Source organism: Manis javanica, chromosome 12 (genome assembly GCF_040802235.1).
Source record: "Manis javanica isolate MJ-LG chromosome 12, MJ_LKY, whole genome shotgun sequence".
Classification (NCBI taxonomy): Eukaryota; Metazoa; Chordata; class Mammalia; order Pholidota; family Manidae; genus Manis; species Manis javanica.
Window position 1 is genome coordinate 21075092 of NC_133167.1, and position 20430 is coordinate 21095521.

At 34.5% G+C, this 20430-nt stretch overlaps 1 protein-coding gene, 1 long non-coding RNA gene and 1 pseudogene across 4 annotated transcripts in view; 1 reads left to right on the forward strand and 2 right to left on the reverse strand.

The window, feature by feature from the left end:
* The window catches only part of SPAG16 (sperm associated antigen 16), a 981678-nt gene that overhangs the window by 397353 nt on the left and 563895 nt on the right, over positions 1-20430 (reverse strand). The window lies entirely within an intron of this gene.
* The window catches only part of LOC108397066 (uncharacterized), a 513643-nt gene that overhangs the window by 184573 nt on the left and 308640 nt on the right, over positions 1-20430 (forward strand). The gene's annotated exons all lie outside the window — the stretch shown is intronic.
* LOC118966988 (SIN3-HDAC complex-associated factor pseudogene) lies at positions 10107-11970 on the reverse strand (annotated as a pseudogene).

Genomic DNA, 20430 nt, shown 5'->3' on the forward strand with positions numbered 1-20430 from the left:
TGTCATATTTTACTCAATATCTCATGGTCTTATGTTGTCAAAAGTGTTTAAGTTAAATACTTTGTTATTTTCTAATGTGGAACCACACCATTCACACATTCCCTCCCTCAAGCAAGGGAAACAAAAGCAAAAATGAACACATGGGACTACATCAAACTAAAAAGCTTCTGTATGGCAAAGGACACCATCAACAGAACAAAAAGGCATCCTACAGTATGGGGGAATATATTTGTAAACAACATATCCAACAAGGAGTTAACATCCAAAAAATATAAAGAACTCATATGCCTTAACACCCAAAAAGCAAATAACCCAATTGAAAAATGGGCAGAGGATATGAAGAGACAACTCTCCAAAGAAGAAATTCAGATGGCCAACAGGCACATGAAAAAATGCTCCACATTGCTAATCATCAGGGAAATGCAAATTAAAACCACAATGAGAATCACCTCACACCAGTTAGGATGGCCAGCATCGAAAAAACTAAGAACAGCAAATGCTGGTGAGAATGAAGAGACAGGGGAACCCTCCTACACTGCTGGTGGGAATGTAAGCTAGTTCAACCATTGTAGAAAGCAATAAGGAGGTTCCTCAAAAAGCTAAATATAGAAATGCCATTTGACCTGGGAATCTCACTCCTTGGAATTTACCCAAAGAATGCAAGTTCTCAGATTCAAAAAGACATAGGCACCCCTATGTTTATCACAGCACTATTTACAGTAGCCAAGATTAGGAAGCTACCTAAGTGTTTATCAGTAGATGAATATATAAAGAAGATGTGGCACATATACCCAATGGAATACTATTCAGCCATAAGAAAGAAACAAATCCTACCATTTGCAACAACATGGATGGAGCTGGAGGATATTACGCTCAGTGAAATAAGCCAGGCAGAGAAAGACAAGTATCAAATGATTTCCCTCATTTGTGGTGTATAACAATGAAGCAAAACTGAAGGAACAAAACAGCAGCAGACTCACAGACTCCAAGAACGGACTAGCGGTTACCAAAGGAGAGAGGTGTGTGAGGGCAGGTTGGGAGGGAGGGAGATGAGGATTGAGGGGTATTATGTTTAGTGCACATGGTGTGAGGGATCACAGGGAGAACAGTGTATGTAGCTCAGAGAAGGCAAACAGTGAATCTCTGGCATCTTACTACACTGATGGACAGTGACTGCAATGGGGTATGGGTGAGGACTTAATAATATGGATAAATGTAGTAATCACATTGTTTTTTCATGTGAAATCTTTGTAAGAGTGTATATCAGTAATACCTTAATAAAAAAATTTTTGTAATAAAAATAAAAAAATTGAAAAAAATAAAAGTCATGCCACAAATAAAGTATGTTGTTAACTGACATGGACCTGTGTAAAAGAATTAATTAATATTTTGGAATATTTTTAAAATAGAAAATACTATTTCTAAATAGGGAGCCAAAATTTTACCATTATAAGTTACTGAATATTCTCTATATACTTACTGTCATTGTAACACACATTTAATAGATGAAAAACAAGTAAAAATTATGTATGCTGTTATGAATAATCTTTATTCATTAAAGAATATAAATTTTTATTGCTAAATAAAATCTTTATATACTGTATTGTTAGATATAAATGCAAAGTTTTGCTAGATTGATAACTAAACACTACAGAATGTTTTTTTATTTCTTTTACACTTTTAAACTATGATAGATATTTTTCATACAGAAAATATAAGAATTCAGCTATTAAGAAAAATATACACATCTCATTCCACATATACTCTAGTGTTTTCAAAGCATTCACATCACTGCCAAACTAAACTTCTGGAGGAATAACTTAATCATAGCATTTCTTTGTTTAAAAGCTTTTATTTTCATCGCCTTGTGAGTAAAATATAACAGTAATTATCATCTGGCACTATCTTCCACCAAAACTCTACAAGTAGCCTAATACTCATAAAACTGGACTGTTCTTTGTGCTATTATATTTTTGCTGTCACTTCCAGCTGAACCTTTTCTCTCCATTATTGCCAACTATAAAAATCCTGCTTAATCCCCAACATCAACCTTAAAAGTTCTCATTATTAATTTTTTTCCAACTCCATTGTTTACTGAAGTCATAAACTACCATATATAACAGAAATTTATAAGCATACCATATTAGTCTCTAATTCCTTGAGGGCCAATCTTCTACCTGTATATATCCTACAGTACTTTACTACAATGTCTGTCTTATAATTTGCATGTTACTTACTAGTCCCACTGACTAGTTAAAATATAAAACTCTAGTACAAATTTGTAACATCAGCAAAATGTCAGAATAAACAGCTCTAAACATCTGTCTGTTCACAAAAACAATGGAAAACAACAGAAAATGTCAGAACCAACTTTGCCTGAACTCTAGAATAAATAGTCAAAAGTATACAGCAGCAAGGACAGAGCTGAAAACTGCAGAAACTGTCACAATCAACTTTGTCAAATCTGGAATAAAATTCCAAAAATATACAGCAACCAGGAGGATGCTAAATCAATAAAGTGGAAAGAAAAAGTTGTGGCATTCTTTCTTGCTTGGATTGGCTGCAGTACTGAGGATGGGAGTCCAGGCTGGGACCCAGTTTCTGGTCTTGGAGGGAGAAGAGCAGACCTTATTAGCACATTATTGTTTTTATCTATTCTATCTTGTATGGGGGATTCCCAAAGAATTGACACAATGGATTAATATCCAGAATATATGAAGAACTCCTACAATTCAATAGCAAAAAGACAACCAATTTAAAAATGGGAAAAGGTGTTAAGTAGACATTTCTCCACAAAATACATCCAAATAGCCAATAAGCACATAAAAAGATGTTTAACATCATTAGTCATTAGGAAAATGCAAATTAAAACATATTTTACAAGGATGGTTGTAATTAAAAAATAAGAAAACAACACAGTTTGACAAGGATGTGGAGAAACTGAAACCCTTGTACATTGCTGAGAGGAATGTAAAATAGTGTAGCTATTGTGAAAAAGTTTGGTGGTTCCTAAAAAAGTAAAATATTTGTATGTGTACCAGTATCTGAGTTCCTGCTTTCAAATCTTGAGGGTATATATCTAGAAGTGGAATTGCTGGTTGATATGGTAAATCTGTTTTGCTTTTTCAGATGCAGTTTCTGTTTAGTATGATTGAAAAATTTTAAATAGATTATTCTGGCAATGTCGACATAACAACGTAATAGTAATTAGTGCCACTGAAAATTATGCAGTGCATTAATTTTATATGCAAGTAGTATATGTAATAGGTATATAAACAGAGCATGGGAGATATAAATTATAAGGACTTGTATATTCAGTTTCAAATATATGAATATTCTATAAATCATCAGTTTTTAAAAGGGTTTAATCTATATCATTCATTCAATGTAAAGATAAAGGAAGTACTTAATTCAATCAGAGAGATATAGCTTTTCATAACAACCCAATAATTATGACTAAAAAGATACTCTCAATATATTCTTGGATTTAGAATATCAACTGATTTTTTTCTTGAAAATTTCTAATTAATGTCTTTTGAAATTTATTAAAATTATGTTTTCAAATAATAAAGAGGTTTAGGGAAAAGGATGTTTATCTTAATTTTTACCTAGTTGACTAGGATCACTATCAGTTGATTACATTTAAATTGAAATAGAAAATGAAATGAAACATACACCAATTTGTTAATAAACATATTATATTCACTATCATCAAAAACAACCTAATTACTTTCTTGGGTATCAAAACAAGTATGGTATTAATATGATTAGTGTAGAAAATCTGTAGTCATGCTTAATGAAAATTAGGCCAGTTCTGTCAGTTTTATGAGAAGGGGTAATTACGTAAGCTTAATGAGTAAATGTGCTCTCTACCATATATTTATTCAGGATATTTTTAAGTGATTTACTCTGTATGATGAACATATGCATGCACATATTATGTGAATTGTCTGGGTTCATGCATATACTTGGGAAAAGGACATTTACCAAATATTCCAATAAGGCCAAGATGCACTTTGTCCTAAAGCACCATACCTGGAGCTCCTATTAACCAAGAGGTTCATTAACCATAATTTTCATCTTAGTGTTCTGTTATAAATTTTTAGCATTACCTGACTTTCACCACTTCACTACTGTTCTGTTGTTTTACTGTCAAATAATGATAACCATTAAGTTTTTCTTCCACATTTTGCCCACATTCAGCTCATTAAACTATGCCATTTTGGTATCAGCTCCTAAGAGTTAACTGCCTGGCATCTTCTATTGCCACCATATTTTAAGTAAGAAATGTATGAAGTATAGGCCATAATCTAGATGAAGAGTAATTTTAAAAAGCTCCAGTGGCTCCTCACTCAACCCAGTAGAAGGTGCAGCCTCCCAGCTTTGGCCTTTGTGTCAAAACGCTTTACAAACCTTCTTCGTATCATGCTTCTGTCTATACCATACACTTTAGCCAGTCATTTTTCTGCCACTTTATAGTCATGATAGTTCTTGTTCCCACTAAGAATTCATGATTTTACCTCTATCTGGAGCTCTTTTTCTTCTCTTTGAAAATCCTACCTCAAATGGGTTAATAAACCCCAAGATACTAGTTAAATTTCCCATGCTTATTTAGATAGTTGTACCTCTTGGAAGCCTCCCACATAGTGCCTTATACTCCTATATGTTATCTGACTCTTTGAATGAACATGTATTTGCCACTTCCACTAAAATATGAGCACTTGCAAGGGAAAGGGAACTCAGAGTGAAAACCGGCACTAAATATATATGTGCTACATACAAAAATTAATATGAACTCAGCAATTTACAAAATTATTTTAAAATTCTTATTTCATTGTTACTCTAAAAGCACCAGGTCTTATGATTCCCATTTCACAAAGTGGAGCTGATGTTCATAGAAGTAAAGAAAAAAGTCCAATGTCAAACATCTAGCAACACCAATAGAACCAGGATTTAAACCTAAGACTTTCAATTTCAAATTCATAGTTTTATATAACTGAGATAAAGAAGAGAGATGAATTAAAAAGATTAGTTAGATAGTTGCCCAAGAATATAGGATTTGAATTCAGTTCTTCCGAATCCAAGCCCAGTAAATTTTCTATTATATCAGCAGAAGCCAAACACTAAAGGCTTAAAAAAAAAGGTAACTGGTATTTTGAAATTCTAGATAAATCAATGGATTGAGACAGCTTTGTAGAAAGCTTCATGTAATATGTTGGACATTGTAGAACTACACTGTCTTTGCATATTGAAATACCTAAGAACTGGTCATTAAGTAAATCAATCATTGATTTGCTATTAAAGAAAGCACAACCACTATAAAATCCTATTATTATTTAAAGTAATGCTAGTGTCCTTCAAGTCCTATAAAATTGGCCTAAACATGGGATACACAGTGATTATGTAAAGAGTGTCAATGTATAATAAAATGTGCATAATGCCCATAAAACACTATTCTCCTACAATATATATTTAACCTAAAAATAAGATACTAGCTCTAATAAACATAAAACATTATGACAGTTTATAATTAACTTACTTCACCATTTAGTAATCATAGCTAAGGTTATGATTTTACATATTAGTTCCTTCTAGATAGAATTTACATATTAGTTCTTTCAATAAAAACTTATGTTTTAGTATTTTATTTTGTACAGTTTTCTGTTTTAAACTAAAATTAACCTTCGAGTCACAAAAAAATAGGGTCGAGTTTTTCCCCAAATAGCTAAAATAGTTTCTGAATATTTAAAAATCTTATCACTTATTTTGTCTGTGAGTTTAACATGTCTCTCTTTAGTCTATCTTTACTTTGATTTTATTAATTTACCTTTGAGATTTGGCTTTGTTGCATTTAAGGGGTTATCTTGGGTAAAATTCAAAGGGACAGAAAACCAATTCCCTAATAGGTACCTAAGGAGAGAGAAATAGATTTGTTGACTGCCACATTTTGTAAGTTTACATAAAGTAGGTCAGATGGGAGATTTTGTCGGACAATACAGTTTGATGTGAAATAGTGGTAGAGACTTGTACATTTTTTATGTCCTTGCAGTGGAATGTGAGGAAGAACGGCTATATTAGGTGTGTTGAATGACGTAACAGGTTCTAATGTAAAAATCACAAAAATAATAAGATTATTTGAATTTGTAGAAATTGTAAAATTGTAAAAAAACTAAGCTATTCAAAAGCTGAAAGAGCCTGAGAATCTCCTGCTGAGTCTAGTTAAACTTCCAGCTTGAAAGGTATGCTCTGAGTGTAACCGGTGAGCGCCTCATGTGACCTGCAGGAATTGTAAGCAGCTTGGAGCCTGAGAAGCAGAAGGAAATAACTGTTTAGGTGTGAATTCCATCTTCTCTTCATGCTTTCCTCAGTGAGCAGAGAGAGAGAGGCAGCCATAGTAGGTCACATGCCATATCACTCAGGATGAAACACCAAGACAGATTAAGCACCCGTAAAGTCAGAAACCTGGGGAAAAATGAGTAGGCAAGCAGCCAAGAAGCAATTAATTCAATTCTTTCAAACACTGTGTAGTGTCTAAAAAAGTATTGTTATTCTTAATGTTTATTTCTCAAATTATTAAATAAATAAATATTTGTTGTGAAAGACTTGGAAAATATGTAAAGATATGTCAAAGAAAATAAAAATCAAACTTTAATCACATGGCTCAGAAAAATAATTTGTAACATTTTGATGTACTTATGAAATTTATTTCTCTCATTTTCAGCTATGTTTGTATTAATACATTTTTCGAAAGGATTACACAGTACATAAAGTTTTGCTTCTGTTTTTATATGTAATCTAATACAGGGACATTTTTCTTGTTATGAAATAAATTAATATTTTGTAAGATATATATTTATACAATTATAAATGATTTACATGTATATGTGTATACATGTGTGCACATGTATGTACACATACACATATACTTATACTTTTAATTATATTTATGGATACATATACACACATGTGTATATGTATATATATGCACACATATATATACTTATATATACTTTTAATTCCTTAATTCATTTGCATTTTTGGTTTATACAGCAAATTAGAACTTAAGTCTGGGTTTTCTTCCTCAATATTCACTAACTGTATAAATTTGTATTTTAAATATAGCTATAGATACATTTACTTATACAATTACATATACAATACAAATAGTGTATATTTGATATGTAATACATCAATTTCTACTCTATTGTTGTCCACTATGGAATTTTTTGGTCTTTTTTCTTATGTCACATTTTGCCTGAAAATTTTTAAAATCAACTTTATTTTATAAAAATACACAAAGGACTCATGGGTTAAAAATTTCAGCAGTAAGGGTGATGATTCTTTATATTGCATATTATTTTATGCATATACATTGAAAGCTTCAGAATTAAGGAAGACACCAGCAGTGAGTTTGAAAAAGATAATTCTAGTTTAGCTAAGTAACATTTTCTATATTACGTTTTTGTGAAGAGTTTTTAAATCAGAAAAATATGTTGAATTTTATCCATTATTTTTGGCAAATATAAAAATGAACACATGGCTTCTTTCATTTGCTTTATTTCCTACAAAAATAAATTCTTTATTAAGCTGAGCCTTGCTTAGCTATAAAAATTATGCATAAAAGCAATGCATATTTTTAATTGTAGTAAAATATAGATAACTTGAAATTTACCATCTTAACCCTTTTTAAGTATTCAGCTCAATACTACATATATTGTGTACATTTATATTCTTTTGCAATCATATTTCTTGAACTCCTCATCTTATCAAACTGAAACTCCACATCCATTAAACAGCTCTGCATTTCAGCTTCTCAGCCCCTGGCAACCACCACATTACTTTCCGTCTCTATGAATTTTTGTTGCCTATGCTCCTGGTGTCATATCCAAGAAGTCATTGTCAAATCCAATGTCATGAAGCTTTTCTCCTATATTTTCTTCTAAGATTTTTATAGTTTGAATTCTTATGTTTAGGTCTTTGATTCATTTTATGGGAGGTATGTGTTGTAAGCTTAAGGATCCCACTTGATTCTTTGTTTGTGGATATCTAGTTTTCTCAGCACCATTTGTTAGATTGACTGTTCTTTCCCCATTGAATGATCTTGGCATTCCAGTAAAAAAATAATTTGACCATATATGCAAATATTTATTTGTGGGCCCTTTATTCTATTCCACTGGCCTACATGTCTTTATGCCAGTACACACTCTTCTGATTACTGCAGCTTTGTAGTAAGTTCATTTACTGTTTTAATATGATGAATTATATTTCTTAATATCAAACTTGCATTCTTAAATATTGTTTAATCATACTCTTTCATTATTGTAATACTTCTAGACTAAACTTACTAAAATTTTATTAATGATTCTGAAGTCTATATTAAGTACTTAAATGTGTTTTGGTGCATATATATGTATGTACTCTATAACAATTAGTTGATCATTTCAGGTACTTCTTGAGTGAATTTTTATAAGTGACATAAAAATTGGCTGTTCATTAATCAATCAAGCAAATTCAGAAGAATGTGCACTAACAATAGCTTAGCAATATCTATTAGAAATGGAAAAATATTTTCATCTCTGAAAAAAGTTTTCAGTTCTAGTTTCTCACAAAAATAATTGAGCAACAATTTTTGTTTATGGAGTCTTTGTTCATAAGAGTGAACAAACTAAAATTAACCCAATTATCCCTTATTAAAGGAATGTCTAAGTAAAGGATGACTAACAATAGGCTCTGAAGGAGGTTACCTGGAGTCCATACCATCACAGCTCCCACCACAAGGTTCCAACATGAGGGCCTTGCATAAATCCCTTCTTTGTGTTTTGCATCTAAGTTTCCTTTGAGTAAAATGTGGATACTGAAAGTACTGCCTCATGTAGTTCTTATGAGAATTTAATGAATTAATAAATATAAAATTTTTATGAGTGGCTAGTACATAGAAATTATGTTTTTCAACCACAACACAATTAAATTAGAAACCAATGACAAAATCAAATTTGAGAAACTAAAAATAAGTGGAAATTGAACAACATACTCCTAAATGTTTAACTGGTCAAATAAGAAATAACAATGGATATTAGATAATACTCTGAGATACATGAAAATGAAAACATAACATGGCAATATTTTTGGACACAGCTAAAGAAGGTATACAACAAGAAGATATAACACTTGTCAATATTTATGCACCCAACATAGGAGCAACTAAATATATGAAGCAAATATTAATAGACCTACAGACCTACAGGGAGAAACAGATAGCAATATAATATTAGTAGGTGATTTTTTTTTTATTTTCTAATAAGACTAAATTTATTCAATACCCTAGTAAAAGTTTTGATTGTAAGTATCCAACAGTATAAAAAGTACAAAACAGATTTGTAGATTTCTAATATATTAATACAAAGTGCATGACTACATACAGTACATCCTACAGGCAGAGAGAGGTGGAAGGGGAAAAAGAAGACTGTGGTTGAGGTCTAGTAATAAATAAATAAATACAGAAGTAGAGATGATCCATATGATTGTATATTCTACCACCAATACTGCAGCCAAAATGTACAAAAAAATTTTAAAAACCTTTTCAAAAGAACTCAGGAGGAAGATGGTAATGGCTGGGACTCTTGGAATACACCTCAACGGCTGTGGGAGAGCCGGCCCGACTCACTGTGTAGTCTGTGCATATGGTGGCTTGTAGTTTTTTCCAAAAGGAAGAAAATATAAAATTTTAAGTTTCAGATTAAGAACTATAAAACTACAGGGTGCCCATAAAAAGTGGCTCACTCATTATTTATACCATCCAATTTTTTAAATCCAGTTTCAAAAATAAGCATTGAGTCACGTTATTGTAAGGCAGGCTGATCCTCCCTCATGAAATCTGAATTGGGGATATACTGTTCCTGAACTTTTAGAAAAGAGGCAATGAGGGCATTCTGGTTTGGGTTCAAGTAAGAAACTCTTAGTGATGACTTCAGTCTCGCAGAGGTCCGCGACCAGGATTTATCACCTAGTATCTCAGCGTCAGGACAAAGCCTGACTAAAAGAAGCCAAACCAAAAGCAACCCACTCAGCATTCACACACACACACACCTCTTTTCTTTTAGTAAAATTAAACTTTAATATAGTGAAAAAAAACCCAAAACCCTAATAGGCTAAAACAAGTCAAACAACCACTCTACACAGATAAAACCTTCACGAAGGTCAACTGAAGTAATCCAGAACTAAAACTGAATTGTGCAGATTTTCAATGAAGTCACCGGTCATTTTCAATCGAGTCAATTATTTACACACTCAACAAGCCCTCTAAGAAATGTGCCCCAAGAAGCATTCACCTTTTCACTTGTGCCATCCTGAAGATTTGCACACCGTGTTTCTCAGATAACATTTTTAATAGTGTGTTCTCTACCATGTGGTGATGCTTTGGTACTATTCACTTAGGACTCCTCATCCTGAAGGTTTGACACTTCCCCAAGAGGAACTCTGATTCTGCTTTACAAGTTTCATATAAAGTCTTTATCAAATATCAGTATGGAGGGAGGTGACACAGGATGCAACATATACAGTCAAGTTACCTCTCTGTATGTTTAAAAATTACTCCTTCAAGGTTATTGCAAGAGAGCTTAGTCTGTCTTGCTTTTAATATTCAGTAGTACAGGTTTGAATCATCAGAACCTAGGCAAGACCTTATTATTTCAAAATTATTGACAACTACCTGTAGGGGCAAGTCCATGTTACCAAGTTATGGCGAATTTATTACCATGAAGGAAAACAAGTATAGCCAGCCATTTTTTTTAAATACCCCAACCACTGCTTCTCAATATAGAAAGACTAAAACTACTTAAGTTTATCATACAACAAATCCCATCTCTGTCCCCTGAAATTCCCCTAGTTTCAATCATTAGAAGGGGATTAAAAAAAAAAAGACTTAAAGAGCACTTTACAGCAGCATTCAGCTTTCCTATGAAATACTCAGCATCTTAAATATTATGTACACGTTTTTTCTTTTAGTAAGCTAGACACTGGCTTCAGAGTTTGTGGAACTGGAAGAGAAATAACCCATTCAAAACTATTCTAGAAATTGTCTTTTGGCATAATAGCAGGTAATCCAGGTTAAAAATATCAGGATTTTGTTGCTCTGTTTCCTTTCCAAAATGTAGATGGTTTTCTGGTTCCCCTTCTGCAAACACCTCAGTCACCACTGCTGGGTGGAGACGGGCAGAGGCTCTGGGCCCTGCTCCTCCGGCTTCTCGGCAGCTGCCTTCTTACTGCTGCAGCAAGGCTTGAAGAGATGTGTGTCGATGAGGACTTCCCCAAAACGGCCTTTATAGATAATCCCACAACATATTTTCTGTCTTTTCCAGTATGTAAGATCTAAAAAGGAAAAAACGGGCGTTCTGTTAGAGCCAGAAGCCATCTCTGTATTTGAGCCATCATCTGACTGGTTACTGTAACAAGGAGACTGAGCGGGAGAGGCACTTGAGGTGGTACTATGAGCATCAGAATTGTGACGTTTAAATTCCTTCTGCAGTTTACTGATCTGGTTGCTTTTTATCCTGTTTCCAGACAGAGTTTTCACTTTCTTTGGTTTCAATGTATTCTTCAGACTGGGTCCTGCCCTCGCATCTACCGCATGATTCCAGTTTTTTTTTGATCCTGCTGGCAGTTTCTTCCATCTTTTGACAAGCAGGACACAGGCTTTGCAGATGTCTCCTGAACGAGTCTCATGCAACCCAAAACAACTCTGGAAGTCCTTTTCATAGCGTTTACTGTCGGTGAATCGAGAACTGGAGGACTTAGCTCTGCAAATACAGCAGCCCGCTATACTCCGGTACATCTTTGGCTTGTGAAAACCAAACATCTTCTCTTCTGAGCAATAGTCCGCGGGCCCACCGCGGCGGCGGCGGCCGCGGAGACGCTCCGAGGCGGCAGCTAGAAACGCTCCCGGCGGGCTTGTCGGTAAACAAACTCCTCGGCTCGCGAAGAAAGTCCGCGCGGAGGGCCGCTCGCCGGAGCCGCCCGCCTCACCTGCGCCGGAACAACGGGCCCCGCGCCCGCCCGCCCGCGCGGCGCCTCCCGCAGCTAGTAGGTGATTTTTAATGCCCTACTTACATTAATGGATAGACTACTGAGAAAGAAAATGATTAGGAAACATCAGCCTTAAAAGACACATTAAACTACTAGATGGGCTTAACAGATACATAGAAATATTGCATCCAAAAGCATCAGAATACACATTTTTCTCAAGTGCACATGGAACATTTTCCAAGATAGATCATATGTTAGGCCACAATGTATGTCTTAATAAATTTAAGAAGATTGAAATTACACCAAACATCTTTTCTGACTGTAACAGTATGAAATTAGAAATTAATTTCATGAAGAAAACTTGAAAATTCACATATAAGTGGAGATCAAACAACACGCTACTGAAAAATCAATGGGTCAAATTAGAACTCAAAAGAAAAATCAAAAGAACACCTTGAAAGAAATGAAAATTGAAATATACCAAAACTTAAGGTATGCAACAAAAGCAGTTCTAATCAGGAAATTTAGAGCAATAAATGCCTACCTTAAGAAACAAGGGAAGTCGCAAACAACCTAACTGTATACCTTAAAGAACTAGAAAAAGATGGACATTTGAAGCTCAAAATTGGTAACAAGAATGTAAATAACAAAGATTAGAACAGAAATAAGTGAAATAGAGACAAAAAAGACAAAATAGAAGACCAATGAAACTAAGAGCTGTTTCTTTGGAAAGATAAACAAAATTACAAGCCTATAAACTCACAAAGAAAAAACGAGGATTCAAATAAATAAAATCAGAAAGAGGAGATGTTACACTGATACTGTTGAAATACAAAGCATATTCAAACACTAATATGAACAATTATATGCCAAAAAATTGGACAATCTAGAAGAAATAGGTAAGTTCCTAAAATCATACAACCTACCAAGACTAAATCATATGAAATAGAAAATTTGAACAGACAGATTTCTAGTAAGGAGATTGAATCGGTCAACAACAACGTTCCAATAAAATTCCAGAAGCACATGGCTTCACTGGAAAATTCTACCAAACATTCAAAGAAAAATTAATACAATCTTTCTCAAACTATTCCTCAAAATAGAAGACAGAATTCTTCCAAACTCATTTTATGAGGCCACATTACCCTGACACCCAACCAGACACTGATCTAACAAGAAAAAAAATTACAGGCCAAAATCTCTGATCAACATAGATGCAAAAATCCTCAACAAAATATTATCAAACTCAATTCAACAATACATTAAAAAGATCGTGCACCATGATCAATTGGGTTTTATTCCAGGGATGCAAACATCCAAAATCAGTCAATGTGATACACCACATTAAGAAAGTAATGAGTGAAAATCATATGATCATCTCACAGATACAGAAAAAGCATCTGACAAAATTCAATATCCACTTATGATAAAAACTCTCAACAGAGTGGATATAGAGGGAACATACCTGAACATAATAAAGGCCATACTAGACAAGCTTAGTGCTAACTTCATGCTCAATGGTGAAAAGCTGAAAGCCTTTCTTCTAAGGTCTGGAACAAGACAGGATGCCCACTTTTGCCACTTCTGTTCAACATGGAATTGGAAAATCCTAGCCAGAATAAGTAGGCAATATAAAGAAATAAAAGGAATAAAAATTGGAAAGAAGAAGCAAAATTGTTATTATTTGCAGATGACATGATATATATAGAAAACCCTAAGATCTCAAGAACCTGTTAGAAATAAAAAAAAATTCAGTAAAGCTGAAGGATGCAAAATCAACACACAAAAATCTGTTGTTTTCTGTACATTAATAATGAACTATCAGAAATACAAAGAAAGAAAGCAATCCCATTTACAATTGCCTCAAAGAGAATAAAATACCTAGGAACAAATTTAACTAAGGAGATGAAAGACCTGCATACTGAAAACTAAAAGACATCAAGGACAGAAATTAAGATGACACCAATGACTCTGTTCGTAACTGAAAGAATCAATATTGTTAAAATGTCCGTACTATCTATAGCAATCTACAGAGTCAATATAATTCCTATCAAAATTCTACTGGAACTTTTCAGAGAAATAGAACAAATAATCCTAAAATTTATATGAAATCACCCAAAAACACGAATAGTCAAACCATCTTTAGAGAAAACAAAGCTGGAGGCATCATGGCCCCTGAATTCAAACTCTATTACAAAGTTATAATAAGTAATACAGTATGGTATTGGCATAAAAACAGACACATAGACCAATGGAACAGAGTACAGAGCCCAGAAATTAACCTATATATATATAGTCAATTAATTTATGACAGAAGAGCCATGGATATACAATGAGGAAAGGAAAAACTCTTTAATAAATGGGAAAACTGCACAGCCACATGCAAAAGAATGAAACTCAACCATTATCTTAACACCAGACACAAAAAGGAACGGAAAATGGATTAAAGACTTGAACATAAGATCAGAAACCATAAACTCCCGGAAGAAAAAATAAGCAGAGAGCTCCTTAACAGAGGTCAATGATTTTTGAATATGATACCAAAAGCACATTCAACAAAAGCAAAATTAAGCAAGTGGGACCATGCCATACTAAAAAGCTTCCACACAGAAAAGATCATCGAAAAAAATGAAAAGGCAACCTACTGAATAGGAAAAAAATATTTGCAAATCATTTATTTGATAAGGGGCTAACATCTATTCTTAGTTATAATCCTGGAGGCATGTTATGTACTTTTTTCCTGCATTCTATCATGCCCTTTAATATGTGTTCTCCATATCACTGTTTTGATTTTCTTCTATATCAGTTATATTTTTAATTTACCCTCAATGCATTTTTGTACTCTATCATCATATTTGGGTTTCCTTTGAATTTCTCTATGATTTAAAATAATTTTCTGAACAGAATTCTTATGCTTTCAGTTGGTAATCCTGTGGATCATCCCTCAACGACTGGCCATTGGTGATGCTCCAAGGATGTATTTATGCATTAGGAGGAGCTACTCTATTAAACTTACCATTGTATCCATTATAAGGATATTGTTGAGAACATCATTTAAGGCACCTGCCTACAGTCTCTGATGAGCTTCATCAGTTAAAATCCTCCCTTGGTATTAATCATATGTTGTGTGTTGTATTCCATAAATATTCTGTTATACAAATTTTAATATGTTATATATAATTTTTAGGTGAGTTATACAAAAAGAAAAATGTCCTTTTGAAAGCTTAAAGCTAAAAGTATGACTCAGCATTAGCAAGTGATTTATTATAACATGCATTTTGGTGTATTCCTGTTGCCATTTTCTCTCTTCAGTGTTTACTCTTTTATTTCTTTCAGCTTTATACACTTTTGTCATATTTTGTTTATCATTCTAAGATGGTTTAAGTCATTTCTGGAAAAAAATAAGAATATAAATAAATAAATTAAGAGTGGAAAATAAGCTTGGTTCAGGCATTGTTTTGCTTTCTATTCATATTTTCTGTTTTATGTACTTTTGTCTTTTGTACATTGTATAATTATCTAATTTAGGAACTGGAGAAATCATGGCAGGCTTGCTGTTGCTGTCTTGATTTCGAACATTTCTCTACCTTCAGGGAACATGTTATGACTGTAACTTGAATTGATGTACACTCTGTATTTCTGCTATACTGGGAATCATTTTAAATTCAGTTTATTATAATTGGCTTTTCTATTTGAATGTTTTCTGTCATTACATTAGTCAAGTTTTAAATACTACAGGTTTTTTTAAGTATAAAGGAATGTAGACTTTATATTTTTCAAAATCTTCCTCAACTTCCTACTTATTCAGAATTTGTCATCCCCAAATTATGAAATCTCAGATTTCAAATGGGAGAATTTGAGCCCTATTCATACCTTGTATGTTTGAATATGGGGACTGTATTTTAAAGATCTTGGTTAGCAAATTAAAAGTGTTCCAAGAATAAATACTAATCAACTCATGACAAAAGTATTCTAAAGAAACCAGTGTGAAAGGGTAAATGAGAAAGAATGTATTGTTAAAGCAAGAGATGTTATGCTGAATAATATTATTAAAACAGCCTAAGAAGGTAAAAAGGCAGTTTAGAAGTTAATACTGTAGTGCAATGCCCTGGAGATGCTATGAACAGGGGAAGCTATTATTAAAATGCTATGTGTTTCTATTTCTATTCCAACTTAGACCCAGAATCAAGGTGAAGGGCTTAAACATGACATGAATGTGTCTATGCATGTGTATCCCTCCAATGGCAGATACAAGTTTGGACAAAAAAAAAAAAATCCATGTCTATATGAAGACAAAAAAGTCACTTGACAGTGTGAGATTTATTTCAAAAATCTGATTTTTCTTAAGTCTTAAAAGAGGAAAGGGAAATAAAGATCATATGCAAAGACTGCCTCAGGCCATAGGAACTGGAATCCAAAAGCCTTAATGTGTGTGAAGCAGCCACTGCATGAACCTTTTCTATGATATAATTTATCTATGATATAGTTTATCTAAATCCATGCAGAATGTATTAATGGCTTGTAACAGTTTAAGATTCAGGTGAATTCTCCTTGTCATGCAGTAGAGTTCATGAATAAGAAATATGAGCCAGTTCATGTCACCTAACTACAGATACATGCAATGGAAGAAACTTCAGTTACCTGATCCAACATTCTACATTTTTTGCATCATCTGAATAAAGGCTATGTTTTGTTCACACATGTAAGGCTTGTACTCAGTGGAGTTACAAAGCAAAGATTTGCTAAAGGAGTAGAAAGAAAGAAATCATCTTAGTATTAGTTTTAGAAAATAACCTGAATCTGGTGCTTAGCATTTCCTCATCTGTATATAGCAGCATAGGCATCTCTGTACATAGCTTCTGGGTGTCTTTAATATTGTCAGACTCAAACCTGTTCTCATACACCTCATTATGCAATCAAAATAAAGGGCACATGTAGGCATGGTAAATAAAATTTGGAGTTAAATATTCAGTGAGAATATTCTTTCAATCCTACTGCTGAGACTTATTTGCTTTGATGAGAAAGGTTGAGTGCCATGGACCTCATTGTGCAAACAAATATATATCTGAAAGTGAAGAGTTATTACTTATTATTTTGGCAAAATTATTTTAATTCATTAGAGATCTCACTCATCTAGTGCTGCATATTAAAAATGAGTGCTATAGTTCAGATGTGCTCCAGCCTCCCAAAAAGATATGTATTTGTAGGCACTATTTTTATCTAATTTGAATTCTCTCATCACTCTATCTTGTAGATGTTAGTAAACCATCTGAAGCTAGAAATTTTCAAAAGGTGCTCAGATTTCTTCAGTTCACACTCAGTATGGCTATGTGAAGGCCAAAGAGACCTTACTTCAGAAGATAATGCATAAAAAGAAGTGGTATGGGTCATTTAAGTTCAGGCACTGCAGGATATACATCTTTACAAAGGAGAAAAGAGTCGTGGAGGGGTAATTTAACAGTTTGCAATCAGTGGAAGAACTTAACAGACATGTATGTTTCCCATATACATATGTAGTAACATATAGAAAGTAACAGTGTATTTTAGAAAATGGTAAAATATAGAAGAATGGATTCTAAAGGAAAATGTGAGGCAGAAGATGAGATAACACAGCATTAGTTAAATAGCAGGGGCTACACAGAGTATTTTAAAAGGTAGAGAAAATGGGAGATTATTATGTGGCAGAAGGGCAACCAAGATAAAGAGAACTAGAGCAGAAACATGAATGCTTTATGATACAGAAAACATGCTTATAAAAGCCAGTGTGGGAGTGACCAATAGAAAGAGAAAACATAGGCCTGAGGCACCAGCAAAGCAACTCCACCAAACTAGGGAGGATAGAGGGCAAAGGGGAAACAGAGAAAGACAGAGAGAGGATTTTTAAGATAATTTTGTATTCTGAAGTATATGTAACTAAAATAGCATCAAGGTCATTTCCAGGAATCAAAATCAAATTTTGATGGACTTTCTTATGCACCTTTTATTATTTGTCTTACTTTTTAAATTTATGTTTATTATGTATGGGAGGAATGCATTTTTTGTATGTGTAAGGCCTTGAGAACTCACAGTCTGACTCTAATAAGAAAAGGAAATTGAGTTTCCTTAAAAAAGTGTATCAGAGATTGAGGTTAGGCAGGGAGGCTTCTTAGAAAGGGGTAATCTTTAACTCAAATTTAAACATAAAAAAATACATAGGTGGATAATTGAAGAGTATGGAAGAAATTTAATTGAAGACTAGCATGAAAAAATAAATGGGGATGAATAAAACACTGGTGAGGATCAGAAAAGAAAAACTGTAGATACTACCAATGTACTGGTCAAGAAAACCAGGCTAATATTTTAGAAAAATAAAAAATAAAAATAGGTGTTGTCAAGGCAAAGGAGCTAGAATAGCCAATGTAATTTTTTTGGAAAAAAAGAGAAAAGAAAAACCCCCTGAAACCTGTAAACTGAAAACAAAAAAACCAGAAACAAACAAAATACCTGATTTTAAGACTTACTATGTAGCTACAGTACTCAGGGCTGTATGGTTTTGGTGGAGAAATAAATGCATGGATCAGTGGAATAGAATAAAGAGGCCTGAAACACACTCACTCAAGTATAGACAATGGATACTACCTTCTTCCTTTCTGCCAAGGAATTGCTTTTGGGGCTTTATCAAAAATTAGATATTTTGTCTGTTTATGCTTATGAATTTTCATCAAGTGGTATTGGAATAGAGGGAAATTTAAAAGCAAAAAAAACAAAACAAATCCTCCACCTACCCTCACTAAAACCTCTTTGACAAAGAATGTAAAACCAAGGTGGAGCCAAGATGGCGGCATGAGTAGGACAGTGGGAATCTCCTCCCAAAAACATATATATTTTTGAAAATACAACTAATCCTAAAAGAGAGACCAGAAGACACAGGAAAACAGCCAGACTACATCCACACCTGCGAGAACCCAGCGCCTGGTGAAAGGGGTAAGATACAAGCCCCAGCCCAGCAGGACCTGAGGCCCCTCAACCCAGCTCCCAGCAGGAGGAGAGGAGTGGGAGCAGGAAGGGGGAGGGAGCCCAGGACTGCTAAACACCCACCCCAGCCGTCCACACCAGAACGCAGACACAGTGCATGCGTGGGGTGCTGGAAACTAGGGAAGCAGGACAGTAAGAACTTTGACCAGGTCCCGAAGCCGGCACCTCTGGGACAAAGAAAAGCGAGTGCTTTTTGAAAGTCTTAAAGGGACAGGGACCCCACAACTGGATGGAAGCATCCTGGGTCACAGTCCAGCAGCTGGAAATTCCAGGGAACTCCGAGCGTACTAACCCCCTGGGCAACAGCTCTGAGACCCCTCACAGAGGTAAACAGCCAAAAAGCCAGCTGTCCATTAACCCTCCGGGGCCCTGCCATAGCAGAGCAGCAGCCTGAGGCTGGTCACACCCCCAGCAAGGGAGCTTCCTCCATACCGGCCGGGCAAGATACAGAGACCCAGTCTACACGCAATTGCCCAACACGAGCCACTAGAGGTCGCAGTTGTCCCAGTAAAGAAAGGCCAGGAGCAAGTAGAAAGTGTCTTGACTCTCCCAGCTGACAGACAAGTAAATAGCACTCCACTGCACCTATCAACATGAAAAGGCAAAAACATTTCATACAGACAAGACTAACCCAGACAGCTTCGACATCTTCTACATCTTCCCCTGAGAAGGAACCTGGGGAGATAGATTTAACCTACCTTCCTGAAAAAGAATTCAAAACAAAAGTCATAACCATGCTGATGGACTTGCAGAGAAATATGCAAGAACTAAGGAGGGAGAATACAGAAATAAAACAAGCTCTGGAAGGACTTCAAAACAGAATGGATGAGATGCAAGAGACCATTAATGGACTAGAAAACAGAGAACAGGAATGCAGAGAAACTTATGCAGAGAGAGATAAAAGGATCTCCAGGAATGAAAGAATTTTAAGAGAACTATGTGACCAACAAAATGGAACAATATCCACATTATAGGGGTACCAGAAGAAGAAAAAGAAGAGAGAAAAAGGGATAGAAAGTGTCTTTGAAGAAATAATTGCTGAAAAATTCCCCAAACTAGGGTAGGAAATGGCCTCTCAGACCACAGAGGTACACAGAACTCCCATGACAAGGGATTCAAGGAGGGCAACACCAAGACACATAATAATTAAAATGGCAAAGATCAAAGACAAGGACAAAGTATTAAAGGCAGCCAGAGAGAAAAAGAAGGTCACCACAAAGGAAAACCCATCAGGTTATCATCAGACTTCTCAACAGAAACCCTACAGGCCAGAAGAGAATGGCATGATATACTTAATGCAATGAAAAAGAAGGGCCTCGAACCAAGAATACTGTATCCAGCACAATTATCATTTAAATATGAAGGAGGGATTAAACAATTCCCAGACAAGCAAAA